This window comes from Pelmatolapia mariae, linkage group LG4, assembly GCF_036321145.2.
Source record: "Pelmatolapia mariae isolate MD_Pm_ZW linkage group LG4, Pm_UMD_F_2, whole genome shotgun sequence".
Classification (NCBI taxonomy): Eukaryota; Metazoa; Chordata; class Actinopteri; order Cichliformes; family Cichlidae; genus Pelmatolapia; species Pelmatolapia mariae.
Window position 1 is genome coordinate 5,984,595 of NC_086230.1, and position 15,658 is coordinate 6,000,252.

General features: G+C 40.5%; 1 long non-coding RNA gene across 1 annotated transcript; it reads left to right on the top strand.

Annotated features, from left to right (window-relative positions):
• Positions 1-698: 698 nt before the first annotated feature.
• LOC134625870 (uncharacterized) lies at positions 699-8,488 on the top strand. The gene is made up of 3 exons (XR_010093779.1): positions 699-922; positions 7,158-7,268; positions 8,124-8,488. It is a non-coding gene; the product is annotated as an uncharacterized LOC134625870 (long non-coding RNA).
• The last annotated feature ends 7,170 nt before the right edge of the window (positions 8,489-15,658 follow it).

A 15,658-nucleotide genomic window follows, 5' to 3' on the forward strand; every position in this document is an offset into this window, starting at 1 on the left:
CCCACAAGGACACTTGGCTTCACTGATTTTGACTAAATACAATAAATAAAGGTATTTAATTTTGCCAAGTGATTGTAAAAGATGGTGCCCTTTAACGTGTTTCCTCATTATATTCCTTGACCTTTCAGGAATGGCAGCCATGAGCTGTGATGAAGACTTGCAGTTGCACAGAATCACCAGTAGATGGCAGCTTTTTGACAGACAGCTCTCATTGGAAGATGAGCTGTCATGGTTGTCATGTGTGTGTGTACACACACACACACACACACACACACACACACACACACGTTCATTTCACAGTCCACAAAAAAAACAACTTTAAAAACCTGACTTCAGGCCACTAATTTCTGATTTTTCACTTCACAGACATAGTAGTGAGCAGAATTCAGTTGGCATTGATCGCTTCAGTGCATCATGGAGTTTTTGTCTATTTTCTGAATGCCTGAACTAACACTTGTGTTGGACCACCTGTTAAGTAGTACTAGAGGCATCAAACCTGCGTGATGAACCTCATAAATAAGGAACCCCAACAAATTCTAGTATCCTTTTTCTGTCCTTGTTCCTAAATCTTCCTCTTCTGGGTCACTGCCCTTTCACCTCTTCTGCCCCCTCCCTCAATTCTTGACTGCTATGTACACACGTGTGCTTCCCCTCTCACATGTTTTATCTCCTCCCACCTCCCGCTGTGCTCCCCTCCCCTTTCACCAGCTCGCTCACATCTCTACTTTCTCTCTCTGTCTGTCTCCGTTGGTGGCGCTGGGATCCATAGGCGTTCAGAGGACAAGAACTGGACAGGACACGCACCCTCAACACCACGTAGCAGCACTACCACAGACATGTCGGACTCTGAAACCGCTGCCGCCCCTGCTGAGGCCCCCGTCCCTGCTGCTTGTGCAAACATCAAGGCTGACCTGGACAAGTGGTAGGTTACTCGGTGCATGTTGGAGTGATTAAGAGAAAAACAGTTTATATGTTTCTTATTTGCATATTCACATATCCTTTAGAGTTGAAGAAAGGTTCTTATCCCGGATACGGAAAACACAATAGGAACCTCTTGCAGTTCTTGGGTACAGCTTTGATGCCTGCACAAGTTCACCTCTGACTCTCAGAGTTGCCTTTTTACACGCGTTTACACGCTGAGAAGTCAAAACTGAATTATCTGGATCATTCGTGATGTTCTTGGCCGTTACTTAACGAGCTATCAAACTGGAAAGAAAAACACCACGGCACCCAAATTAAGGGGGAGACTCGCATGTGTGGCAGCGGCTGGTCGTGGACTGCGGCATCCTAAAGTGCGCCATCCCAAAATGGAGTCGCTTCAGCGGTCATCGGCGTTTGCGCTAAAGGTCTCCACATCTTGCATGTTGAGATGTAAATGAATTTGACAACCTAGCTGAGCGCAAGTTTGAAGGTTATGAAAACTTAGGGTACCCCATGTAGGGCAGAGCGATTAAGGGATTAATGATGCGTGACAGCGGTGGTGATGTTCGATGCTTGTCCATACGGATGGATGGAGGCTGGGAATCTGCTTACGTCACTTGCCTCCCTTTCCCCAGAATTCCTCGCGTTAGCTCATTCTGTTCGTATCCAGTGTCTCCTTTAGCCTCTTGCTATGTCAACGGACACAACAGATGCTGCTTTGTGAGAATGGAGGATAGCAATGACATAACACTACTACAGACATTTAGAGGTCTGAGTTCTTCACAGTCAAATTCAATGAACTGCAGGGAACAGTTTTTCTAGTGATTTCTTCGGTAGTAGTTGGAATTTGACCTGTTCTGGCGTTAATAATTATGTGCTGACAAAGTAAACACATTTTATCGATAGCAAAAGCTGCCCAGTTTTCTTCAGCCAGCCTGTTTAGTCTTGATAAGGTGGATATGAATGTGTGAAGCTATTAGATAAGCAAGCAGGTTGAGTGGGAAAGGAAGGCATGGCATGGCATGGGTAATTGGCTAATCATGCGCCAGTGTGTTGATGACCTTTACGATACCTCTGATATTTCTAGGTGAATGTTGAGGTTTAACATATATTCAAATGAAATATACAACTGATAACTGATTGATAACTTCAGTTCCTCTTATGTTAAAGAATACACTGGGCACTCTGGCCAAAGCTGGCACTCTCAAGAGTATTTGAAAGTACAACGCAAAATGTTTTAAGGTGATAAGACGTTCTGTTGCTCACGCGGCATATCATGGTTTTACAAGATTATACTGTATGCGGGTCATTGCATGAAGCTGACCTGAACCTAACCTTGAAAGGTTGAAAATCAGGCAGCACCAGCACTATTTGTCCTTTAAGTTGTATAGAGCCAGAGTTAATCTGAGGGAGACAGTTGTCCTACACTGATATTTGTCCCATAACCTGTAATCTCTGTGGCATCACTTTTTAAACTAGGGATACATTAAACAGAAAAATAATTATGCAAACAAATTAAACATCAGTGAGTGCAGAATGGCAATCACTGTGAAATCAGTGTGTGTGTGTGTTGAGCTTAGAAATGTCACCAGAATAGGTAACTTTACAGAGTTTTTTTTTTTTTTTTTAAGGAATTTTAGCTATTAGTTTAAGCTAGCTTCACATACCTGGTTTGTTGTTTACCTTCTTACAGTGCTATTTTTGGCCACATGGGCCTTGTAAATGACCCATTCATTAAGAATGGGAGGATTAGGTACTAACTGGTAAACACACAGCACTTACCTGCTTAGCAGTTAGCAGCTAAATGTTAAATTAAAACTACAGGGGTGTGTCGTGCTGGTAGCAGCTAATGCTAGCATTATAGGCACGGTCCCATCGTTCTAATTCCCTAAGATCTGTAAGCAGACTTAAACTGAAAGTCTAACCTCTTAGCTGTTGGGAATCCCACACTCATTCAGTTTTGCTCCTAAAATTCATACGTTATATGTAACTAAAGGTAGATTTATTTTGCTGATACTGACATTCAAATTAACTTCTTTGGTTTAAGGTACGGTTTATACAAGTCAGCTCTCTATAGGACTCTTGCATCAGTATACATGCTCACTTATATGATGGATGCTCCTATGTACACTCATGTCCTGAAAGGAAGAGTTCTTGCTATACTGCTGTCTCTATCAGCCGTGTTATCCCAGCCAATTTTGAGCCAACTATAGAGCCAAGAGGGCTCTGCCCTGTGTAAGCAATATATCAGAAATACCTGCGTATTTATAGACAGCAGCTTGTCAAAGTCATGGATAGAAATGTTACGAGTGTGACTGTATATGCTGGGTATCATTGCATGTTACTAGTCGTAGGTCACATTACTGCTCCACCTGACACCTGCTCCTTTTTAAGCAGGGCAGCCAAATAAGCAAACGCTTCCCTTTCACACCCAGCTGGAAACTTATAGGGCAGCCATGATGGCTTTGGGTCTCAGGTTCTTATTACAGGAATCCCTTTGTACTTGTTCTGTGTTGGACTAAATTGATTTTGCAAATTCTGTTCACACATTCAAGTTTTTCATGTGAGAGAATTCATTTCTATGGCATTTTGCCTTTTAATATAGTCATGACCCTGTCAAGGTCACAGTGGCAAAATCACAGAGGTGAAGTGAGCAGGTTAAAAACTAAAATATAATGCATGAACAGTATATCAACTATATTTTCTGACATTTATGATGAACTGAACTTATTATTCAAAATATGACTAACTAGCATTAATCAAGTGTTACAAACATTACAAATGATTAATATATGTTTATTCCATACATTTTTCAAAAATGTCTCTTATTGATAAAAGAATCATATGTTGTGCTATCTGTTTCAACCAGAGGTCTCAGACCACCACCAGAGCGGCTCCAGTGGCTCCCTTCATTTATTTAAATTCATTTATATAAATAAATTAATTCATAAAAGAAGGCAATGTGCCATGTTTATCGATGTAACTTCTATTTATCGCTGCTGAAAATTATTCGTTAAATTGTCTAGTTGCAAAAATGTGTAACCTATACCTGTATGTACCTGGGCTGCGACATGTTTTATTTATTATGATTCATTTGCAAAAATACAGGTAGGACTGAAAGTATCTCTTTAGCTTTTAACATAAGCATAGACATACCAACACATATTTACGTCCTCTACTTCAGGTTGTTCTGTTTTGTTGGTATAACAACAATGTATTTTTTTTAAAGAGCAAGCTCTTTTTTTTTACTTCAATAATTGCATCGATGCAACAAAACATGATATTACTTTAATGAAATTGCAAAGTTAAAGTACCAAATGGTCATAAATAGCTCACTGAAGAGTAGCCACAGTCTCAAAGTCTCCTCAAAAATGAGGAAGACTGGTTTAGACACCTGTTTGCAGGCCATGGCGATCTATGCAAACTCCTACAGTGAACATGCTGAATGTTAGCCATAGGAACTGTGGACATGCTGGCCTTACTCTTCCTCTGCCTTCCATAAACACTCTCACACTCACTTCCACAGTCGGCCTCTTTGGGCCCGATCGCCTGCAGCTGTATGGACGCACATGCATTTAATTTCTGGCTGGAATTTGGTGACTCGGCAGACGTCAGTAATCTGAGTGTAGCACTGCTGTTGTGACAGGCTAGCAACAGCCTCGTCCCCTCCAGCTCACCATGCTGCACAGACAACAGCTTTGATGCCTGTGGAATCTGTTTATTCGTTGTTTTGGTGGTTTTTTTCAACTTCCAGATGGGTAAAGTGCATTTTACAAAAGCAGATTTTTGAAAGACTCAGATGCTTCGATAAAGGCACAAAATGGAACATCCTTACTTCTTCGGGTCTTAACTTGTTGATATATATTTTTTTAAGAAGTCTCAAGCAGAAATGTTGGAGAATCAGCGTCCTAATAAACTCTGTGATTTGATGATTCTCATCGCTACCTCACAGGAAAGTGACACAGCTAGTCACATGACCTCCTGGCTAAATCCTGGCGTCTGCATCATCATTTTACCCTTCTGCACCTGCTCACTGATCTATTATACATGTTGGTCCCAGTGGACTGACTATGGCGAGCCCAGCCTAAATAATTCAGATTACGCTTCCTGATTGTGTCCAAGACAAGGAGACAACGTCCCTCCTCCATGCCGTGCAGAGTGGCAATCAGACCTGGACATGCTTGGATCAGGATACTAGTGCTCAGTGGTGCAGAGTTGCTTTCATTCAGTCTGCGGTCATGTATTCACTGAAACAACCAATTGGTTTTGTTCCTGGTTGCTTGTACCACGCTCATTCAGAATCACGCTCTCTCTCCCTCTCTCAGAAGATTGCGTGATGCCTCTAGTTGCGATGATGTCATCAGCTCCTTACCCTCGTCTGCCCATGCATGTGAGCACCCTGCTCTTATGCTTTATGTAATCCCTATATTTTCTTAATATTTGTTCACATGCAGATAGTAGGACTTTATTTAAAAATGCTAAATTAAATGAGAACTCATCTGCAGCACAGCCACATAATAAAGGTTATTTCTTTTGAAACATAAAGGATATGAAACAAAACCATCATTTTATTTTGACAAGTACAATAATGTTCCTGTTCTTCTTCTTCTTGTTGGGTTTGATTCAGAGACATGTACATGCATGTTGATGGCACTGTGGCAGGATTATCTGGCAACACAGCCTCAGGGTTAGATTCTGTTCAGCGCTGATGTTGGGTCATTATTGCAGTGCGTGCAACATAACCACTCAATGCCCCACTCCCATTTCCTTGCACACCCTCGCCAAGCAGCAGACACACACCGTTCTCTCCAACTCTCCTGGCAAAGTAAAGTGCTGAGTGATAATCTGCAGCAGCCAGCTGTACGTTACATCACTCTGAAGGCGCCAGGCCACAATATGAAACGATAAAGCAGTATGCTCTGTGTAGCTCAGCTGGTGTATTAAAATGGATCTGACACACTTTTCAGACTTACAGAATAGACTGTATTTCACTTTGTTGCATGTTGAAGGCTGAAAATCAAACTGACCTCTTCGTATTTTCCGTATATTATTTTATTTACTCTGGAGCTGGTTAGCTTAATTTAGCATGAATACTCCACATGGGACCAAATATCACAATGTCAGGTTTTCACCTATTTGAAGAAAAAAAAATTCACAATAACAGTAATATTACAGTATATAAATAAATATATAAATAAAATCAGGAAAAATGCATTTTTACCATACCAAAGGTGTAAGCTAGCTGTTCCCAACAGCTAGCTTACAGCTTAAAGTAAGCTAACAATGTCCTGGCGCTGTGTGTGTGTGTGTGTGTGTGTGTGTGTGTGTGTGTGTGTGTGTGTGTGTGTGTGTGCTTTTCCCAGAAAATTTGTTTTCCCTTTCTCCAAATTATGGTTAGGGTGGAGTTAGGGTTAGAATTACCCACTCAGACCTCGAGGGGTTAACTGTCTGCTGACATCACCAAAATGGCAGCCAAACGAATAAAAGGAAAACCAATCTTCTGATCATAAAGGAAAGGTAAAAGCAGCAGACAGATTAAAAACCAATACTTATAAAAGTTATACCGTATAAGTGAGTAAATCTACATGCTGGATGAAAAGCAAAATCTTTATTTTGGCAGTGAGTAGGAACCGTTGTGAATAGAATTGGAGTCGGGATGGAGGGATTGAGGCCCCTGCTCTTCAGTGGGTTGCAGGAAAAGTGGAGCAGAGAGATAATGAGACATCATGAAGGCGTAGGAGGAGCCAGTCAATTGGTTTACATTCATGTAACATGAACCCTCTCCTCCTGTGGCCTCCCCCTGTTACCTCTGTGTCTTGTTATCTCTCCATTATCACGCAACCTCCCTGCCTCCCTCCCTCTCTCGTGTCCGATCAAACAGATGGGTCCACGCACACGGCTGTTCTGTCTCCCTCCCTCCCTCTCTCTCGCTCCATCACCCTAATGCACTGTGGCAGTGTCGGCTGCTGTGTTCGCTCCTGAATGGGAAGCCTGAAATTATTCCCAAGCTTGAAATCTCTCTTCCTCTCTCGCTCTGTCACATTCATCCCTTCTTCCTATTCTTCATCTTTTCTTCTTGTTGAGAGCTGTTGCTTGTGTTTTTGCTTCTACCAATGTTAGCACACCAAACATGCATGTGTTTTGCCAACAGAATTCCTTGGATTGGGATCCAGTTGATGCTTAACTCCTGTATGTGGGTTTACTTGAGGTCTAACTGTTGTTAATCTTTCCTCCAGTGTGGCAGAGAAGGGAGCCGGGGGCTGCAAAGATCTGATGGAGGCCTTCACTGCTTGTGTGAAGAGTGCAGCTGAAGGGACGTCATGAGGAGTCGCCCTCCAGCCTCAAATGTAAGCATGTTGCATAATTGGATGATTAATTCCATAACAGCTTCAGTCAGGGGTTATTTATAGAAACCTTTGTGAATCGTCTGAAAATGGTTTTAACAGGAATAGAGAATACAAGTGTCTATTCTCTAAATATATCTTTAAAAAATGAACTATGGCTGAATTCCCTTTAGCTGGTCCTGCTGTTTTACTGTTCCAACGCTGACTATAATGACTATAATGCTCAGCTTAGTCTTACTTTGACATATCAAAAGTTTGTAATTATTGCCAAGACTTGGGAGGATAATTTTTAGGAGGAACAAAAATGACATATTCTGATAGACTGGCGAATCAAATACATATATATGACTAAATAAAGATCCAAAATCTCATTATTGAGATGCTGAGTTTTAAAATATTTGCCGCTTTGTCAGTTGAAAAGCAGTTTCAATAAGAAGACACTTAAAATGGCAATCCACTCACCAGAATTAATAAACAGCCCGACTGAGTGATCGGTCTGCTGTAGATATCAGTTCTTGGTGAGGAAACAGGTATTTTAATGCAGGCGTAAATGTATGCAAAACAAAGGATGAGAATGCAACTGGATCAGCCAGACCACATACAGAGATGATCTGGATTTCATTGGATCTGAGCCATGTGGGACTGCAGCCTGGACAACACCTGTGGCCAAAGGTATTCAGCAGGCCTACTGTATAATGAAAAAGGGAAGAAGCAAGTGGTATGATTTTGGAAGATTGCAACATGTGACACTCCTTGTCTGTATCTGTTTGAGATCAGCGGTTAGATATCAGATTATTTGTCAGGTCTGCCCAAAGGATCTTTGCCTTCATCCATCTCAAATGTCTATCGCTATTGCAGGTCCACTGCACTGAGTCCTCCAAGTTCCCAGCATTTTCCTTCTGCACAACAGCACTGGACCGATGACAACAACTCGAATGATGAAAATGATGATGATCATCACAGAGAGGCAAACACTGTGTTGATTTGGGCCGAGTTTGGGATCTGGTGGCAGAAACCACAGTTTCCTCCCCCCTGTCCTCCCCCTCATGTTTTAGGCTTTTCTGGGTCCCGCAGTCTTACCCCCTATTCCCCTCGTCCCTATGGCTGATATACATTATAATGACAATTCCAGAGAGCCAATGGGCTGTGATGTAAATTGTCGACTTGAAATGAATACTTATAAATGGAAATAAAAAGTATGAAATACTTGGTATAAAAACCAACTTGCGATTTCTGGCCTCTTGATTTGTCATACTGAGGATGCAGCAACCTTTGACCCAATCCTAGTTTTGCCTTGTAGAGGTTAGAGGTTAGCATGTACACCAAGACAGTAAATACGCAGAATAACTTCTAAATAAACGAGTAGCAATCTGAACATGTTTGTGATCATCAAAAGGATAGAGTGATGACACTGCTTCTGACATCAATGCTAGTTAAAATGGCTGTACAGAGACACACATTATTGTATTGCTACAGTATGTCTTTATTTTTCTGCAACATCTCCAATTTTCCCAACATACTGACACTTTTTCAAAAACATATATATTAATTATTAATGACAGTTTATAAAGTAAATATGTCCTAAGGACTGGTTTGTCTAGGGACTGTTTATGCTTAGCTATCTTCAATGTTAGCATTTTGATGCTAAGGATGAAACAGTGGAGTTCCAAGTTATCAGCTAATGCTAGCTAGCTTGGTTGCGATACACATATAATAGGGTGACCAACCATCCTCTTTTTCCCGAACATGTCCACTTTTCACGTTCTGTCCGGAGAGTCCGGGAGGATTTTCGAGATTGATGAAAATGTCCGGGTTTTTCTATAGGCCTACAGAGGAACCATATGTGTGATGTCATCTCCGAGCTGATGCTTTGTGAGTGTTGTTCTGTGCTCACAGACCAGACAGACAGCGCGCAGCAGCGCGCCTGATGATGTTTAAAAGACGTCAAAGCGCAAGTGGAGCTTTTCAGATAAACTGCAAAATAAATTTCCCTCGTACGGTCCCGGTAATTTTACTTATAAAGATGAGGCATTATTTCTGTACCATTATTTAATTCCAGAGGTTTTTGAGTTATTTTTTTTTGCCCTTGATGACTTGTAAAAGCCTATATGACATTTTTGTTTCACCATTCATTAACCGCACAGAGAAGGCATTGTTTGAATGTGTTAAAAATTTCTTTAAGCAAACAGTATTATTAAAGTTCTTCATGAATGGGCCAAGTGTCCTCTTTTTGGAAATCAAAATATGGTCACCCTAACATATAAGAGAGTTAAAACTAATAAAATACTAGAATCTCACTCACCAAGTCTGAAGGACAAATTTGTTAGATGGTTTGTACCACACAGCAAAGCACATCATCAGTCAGGCAATCTGCAAAAATGCTCCAAATGGCACTAACAGCACACACAAAGAGACAAGGTCAAGTTCAATGAGTCATAGTAGTGAAGGAGAGCAGATTTGATGGGGACACATCAGTGCTGACATGCCCCTAACATAACTGTACAGGTGGATGACTTTTAATGAAGGTGTAAACTATTAATAGAGGTCTAAACTTTTTATTATTTTTTATTATTTTCTTATTTATACCTGGCTTTTTGACCATGACTGTTTTGTTTTCCGTCCGTTAGATCAATCAGCTTTGCTTGATTAACTGTATTCAGACTAAAATACTTTAAAGGCTAGCTTCAAAGCCAAATGGTGCTCAACCGTTTCTGTGTGACAGGACTGGCAGCCAGTATGACCCAAAACACAAGAATCAGTTTTTAATGAAGAATAAAGTCTATAAAAAGACGATTTTTGAGTTCTAGAGGTTGTCCCTTTAATGAATGATGGCAATCTTGATTACCCAGCAAATCAGAGTTTTCACACAATATTTTAGGTTATATTATAACTTAACATATCTTGCTGTCCTCAATCCAAAAGACAACTGTTTGGGCAAAGGTTCTACAAGTTGCAACAAATGTTAGCAAGAAAAAAAGAAGAAGAAAGAAAGAGCGAGCAGCTAATGTGCCAGTTACAGTTCAGCATTGTAGTGGTCCTTTCCAGTAAGTCCACAACTTCCTGTATTTTTGAAATTCACTGACAACACACGTAAGTGGGGTAGATCAAGATCTTTGTGTAGATCAAACTTTTTCTGGCACACCCTTGAAATGCTCGATTAAATTTAGACCTGAGGGAGTTTGGAGACTGGACTTCAACAGTTTTTGCATTTTGGTGAGGTGAAGTGTCTGAGACCGCTTCCACTGTAGCAATGGTTTATTGGGTAACTGAATGTCAGAAATCAAGAACATTGCACTGTAACAGAATGAACAGTATTATACATGAATCTTTTATGGTTTTCCTGTTCTAGTGTAAATATTGCAGATGATCAGTGTATGACAGAGTAAGCGGTAAATCCAATATAGGTGCTACAGTATATATTACCATCCTATATACCATTTGGACTTATACATAATCATATATATCTTGCATGTTGACATAGATACACCAACAGCAGGGATTACGTAAGGTTATAAATTGCTGAAGAGAGGGAAATTCAACATCTACTCCCAGTCATTCAACTTGTTCAAGTGAGAAGCCTCAAAGATGGGCCTTTACTGTCAGCTGTCTGTTTGGCTGTCCTAATCCAGCCCCAGGGGGTAAGTTCGGACTCTTTTTGGCATCACACCCATACATTCCCAGATTAGTCTGTCCTCAGCTTTCACACAGAGCCTTGCTTTCAAGAGGTCTCGAGTTTGTACATGTTTATGATACTTCAGACATATAGAAAAAGTACATTGTACACTGCATAATTTGCAGTAGTACTGTACAGTCACTTCAGAGGTATAAAAGAGGTATTATTACATTCAGAAAGTAGCACCAGTGTGATAAAAACATTTTTCTAGACACCTCAAAACACTTTTTTTTAACTCCTGCAATTATTTTTCTTTTACTTTAAAAAAAAAACATGTTCATACAAAATCTGTCCACAGTTGTATCCATTTCTTTTATTTGTAAAAGTACCCATAGTGAGCACAAGAGGGACCCAAAGACCCTCCACTCACTTTCCATAAGGTCTTCTTTCTTCCTTGAAATGGTCTTTCCTGTTTAACCCTCTGAGCTCTAAGGCATCCTCTGTGATGAGTTTAAGGCAGGGTTAAGATTATAACCTCTGCTGATCTGGAACTCAGAGAGTTTAAGTCAACTGTACTGAAGAAAATGTGACCAGCAGCCCACATTATGCAACGCTGCACATATGCACATATTGTCAGAGCAGCCCCGCTATGTTTCCAGAAATATTCCCCAGCTATCAACACCTGACAGGACACATCATGTCCCACATTCTCAAACACATATGCACATATATCCCTGTAATGTCCACAGTCAGTCTGTAGGCCTGACTGTATAAGGACCCTTTCTTCAGCACAAGAAATAGTAACATCAATCATAACGTGGAGCATATGTTACAGGAACACAGTGTCGAACTGCCTGCTCTGTGCTTGACATCAGATATACTGTGTCCAACAACCTAAATGCTAAATGCCTCAGGAAGATTCCCCTGGGGGGAGGAGATGCAGTATTTCTGTCTGACTCTTGTAATATTTAAAGAAATTAGGTCACTGCTGAACTGTATATAACCATCATCCTTAACATTACATTAATTATCATTTCATCAAAGTGTTTATTGAAGCTGCTGGCATTATGTTATAAGTTATATTATAGGGGTTATCATAATCAAATATTAACATGTTTATTACAGGTGCAGTTATAACTACTTTAAAATGATTGAGTTAATATATATATATCATAACTCAGAGCCTGAGTATATTGTTACAGTAAAATAGTAGCTGAGCAAAGGCCTGAATGTATTCAGCTTCTTGTGGTATTTGAGTTTGCTTAGTTACAGGTGACGAAAGGATGTCCAGTCCATGGGGACCTCAAAGGCCTGAGATCTTCACCATATTTGGATGGATGGGGAACTTCTGTGTCTGCAGTTATCTCTTAAAATACATGAATGTTCTGTACATGCAAATTATGTGCTTGTAAACGCAAGAGGGGGCGTTACAATACCCTGATGTTATAAAAGCAATCTAGAGTGTATTTTGGGCAGAGATGTACAACTGATGTTTTGCAGTTTGCACCTCTCCACGCTGCGTGCATTCATTAAAATCAATTGTTTGACCGACCTCTTCTGGACCATCATTGTTTTACTCTCGTCCTCAATTTCGAACCCGTAACATTTGGTGCATTGGCCGAGGGTTGAGAGAGGGAGAAAGTTGGAGATTAAGACCGAGAGGGTCCGAGGTACTCAAACAGGCAGACACGGGTCAGTGGTCGAAGTGAGGGGACATAAGCCGGCTTATCTAAAGGTAAGGCACTACCTGTTGAATTATTTCCAAACTGTGCCAGATTGACGATTACAAAATTAAAAGTCTACTCACTGACATTACTGGTAAAGGTCTGTTTTGATTTTGGTGAAAATCTCATGAGAATGGAAGTTGAAGTAATGAGAATAAGAGAAAATAAGTAAAGAGTAAAGAGAATAAGTGTATGAGAAAAGTGAATTAAGATAAGTTTAAGGAATTACACTGGTAAGTGAATATAGTAGGACAGGGAATTTGTGAATTTTGTGACATTAATGTCTCCATTGATTATAAAGCCGGGCTTGGACACCGATTTGGTTGGTTTTGTGGTTTTGTGGGGTGTCTTCAAAAGTAATTAAATTTCTGTAGAACGGAACTCTGGGAGTTCTAAGAAGTGCATTGTTCGGAGGTGACGCTCCCAACTTCCTGGGGACGCTCAGGATTTTCCTTTGGAAGGGATAGTCCGATTGGCAATCGTGGACAACTGAGGACGGTCCAAAATAGCCACTGACTGGGTCAGTTTACCGTCCGGGACGGTATTTTGCACTTTTTTGGTCGATAGAAACCGGGTTTCGGGCGTGTAATTTACAATTATAACTTCGGGGAAGTATAGTTGGTTGCCGCTTTTAAATTGTCTTAGATTACTAGTTATCTGACCACGGCCCGGGGCCGAGACTGGTTTTAATTGATTACAAAAAACTCAGGGAGTTTATCGGTTGGACCGTTAAGGTTAAATTTTTCTAAATTCGGTAGGTTGTTCGCTTTCAGGCCTTGTACATATTTGTATATTTTATAAGACGTCTCGGTGTTATAATTTGTTGTTATAATTTCTATGTTTGTATATAGGCTCTGTCTGCCACGGGCACTGCAGCAAGCTGGTTATCTTGAGAGTGTGTGTGTGTCTATGTAAATGAGATGCCTGTGACTTATTTAGAGTGACATTTCCTGTTTACTAATGAGTGGCTAATGACTGACTGCAGAGCCTGGGCTAAGGACGACTTGAATTGGTGTTTTAAGGGAAGAATTGCTTTTATTTCTACTTTGTTGGCACTACGGTTGTTAGATACGATGACTACTTTATGATACATGTAGAATTGGAGTATGGGTTTTGCTTTAACACGTCCTTGAACGACGTAATACTTGTTGAAAGTAATAGGACTTGTGTTTTATTGACTCTTTGTACTGACACCGTGTTTTTTGACTAACATTTTATAACAGTTTGTGTAAATACACATGTTGGATTCAGGGTATTGTGTAGTTGAATATACATGGACAGGAGATGTTTATGACGTAACCTGTCGATGTCAAGCTGTGGTTTCAGATACTTATTACGGCTTTTTAGTAACTTCAGTAATAAGGCGATCAGAAGAAGCATTATTACATTTTGCATGTAGTAGTATTGTTATATTTCGGGCCCTGGAATTATGCTGTAGGCAGGATAGAAATCTAAATCCCACTGACGCTGATTAAAGTTAAAAGCGTTGCTCACACACATAAAGAGTATTGAGATTAAGTAAAGTTAATATAATGGATAGAGCCCAGAACATGATATTGTCAACCAACTTTGAATAATTAAAGGAACATTAGATGAACAAAGTAGGTTAGTAAGGTGTAGCAGAGAGAGGCTGTTTGTTTTTATCCCTTACAGGAGAAGATTTCCACTAGAGAGGGACCCAGAAAAGGAGCAGAGACCACTTAAGCATGAAGTGTTTTTAAGTGGGAGCTGGTGTTTTATTACTGGACCACCTAGAGGACATGAGGTGGTTGTCTGATTTGCTGAGTCAGAGGACGGCTAGAGAGGGTCAGAGTGGGTCGAGGAGTGACCCAAGGAAATGGTGTGGTGATGTCTCTGGAGAGACATCAAGAGAGGGAATTGTAATATTTAAAGAAATTAGGTCACTGCTGAACTGTATATAACCATCATCCTTAACATTACATTAATTATCATTTCATCAAAGTGTTTATTGAAGCTGCTGGCATTATGTTATAAGTTATATTATAGGGGTTATCATAATCAAATATTAACATGTTTATTACAGGTGCAGTTATAACTACTTTAAAATGATTGAGTTAATATATATATATCATAACTCAGAGCCTGAGTATATTGTTACAGTAAAATAGTAGCTGAGCAAAGGCCTGAATGTATTCAGCTTCTTGTGGTATTTGAGTTTGCTTAGTTACAGGTGACGAAAGGATGTCCAGTCCATGGGGACCTCAAAGGCCTGAGATCTTCACCATATTTGGATGGATGGGGAACTTCTGTGTCTGCAGTTATCTCTTAAAATACATGAATGTTCTGTACATGCAAATTATGTGCTTGTAAACGCAAGAGGGGGCGTTACAATACCCTGATGTTATAAAAGCAATCTAGAGTGTATTTTGGGCAGAGATGTACAACTGATGTTTTGCAGTTTGCACCTCTCCACGCTGCGTGCATTCATTAAAATCAATTGTTTGACCGACCTCTTCTGGACCATCATTGTTTTACTCTCGTCCTCAATTTCGAACCCGTAACACTCTCAAGAGAAGAGCCTAAAAGGGGAAGGATGTGTGTGCGTGTGTGTAAGCAAACATTTTAATATATATTATGAAGTAGTCCTCCTTGGTCTGTGCAGCTACCAGCCTATGTAGCTGCACAGACATGTAGCTGCATGTATTTCTTTGGTGCAAGAAATTTCAGCTATAAATAAGGTCACGACGAATGTTTGTGCATCCCTTTGATTCTGGCAACCATGTTGCTACCACTTTATGCCAGACTGGTTCCAGCTTCACACAGTGACTGAACTGTATGGATTCGAGCTCCTCTTGGAGCCAGACATTGCACGGGAGCCTGATGGTGAGCATTTGGTGGACAAACCTTGGCCTGGTGGCACCTGGTCAGGCACACGCCAAGCTCCTACATTTTGAAACCACCACCCATTAGGCTATAACCGTTGGAATGAAGCGCTATAAGATACACGGCGGGTAAGGAAGGATGGAAGATCACCTGCCCATACACTCATAAATGCAAAGCCAGATATAAACAAGATCCAGACTTGCTCCTTTCTT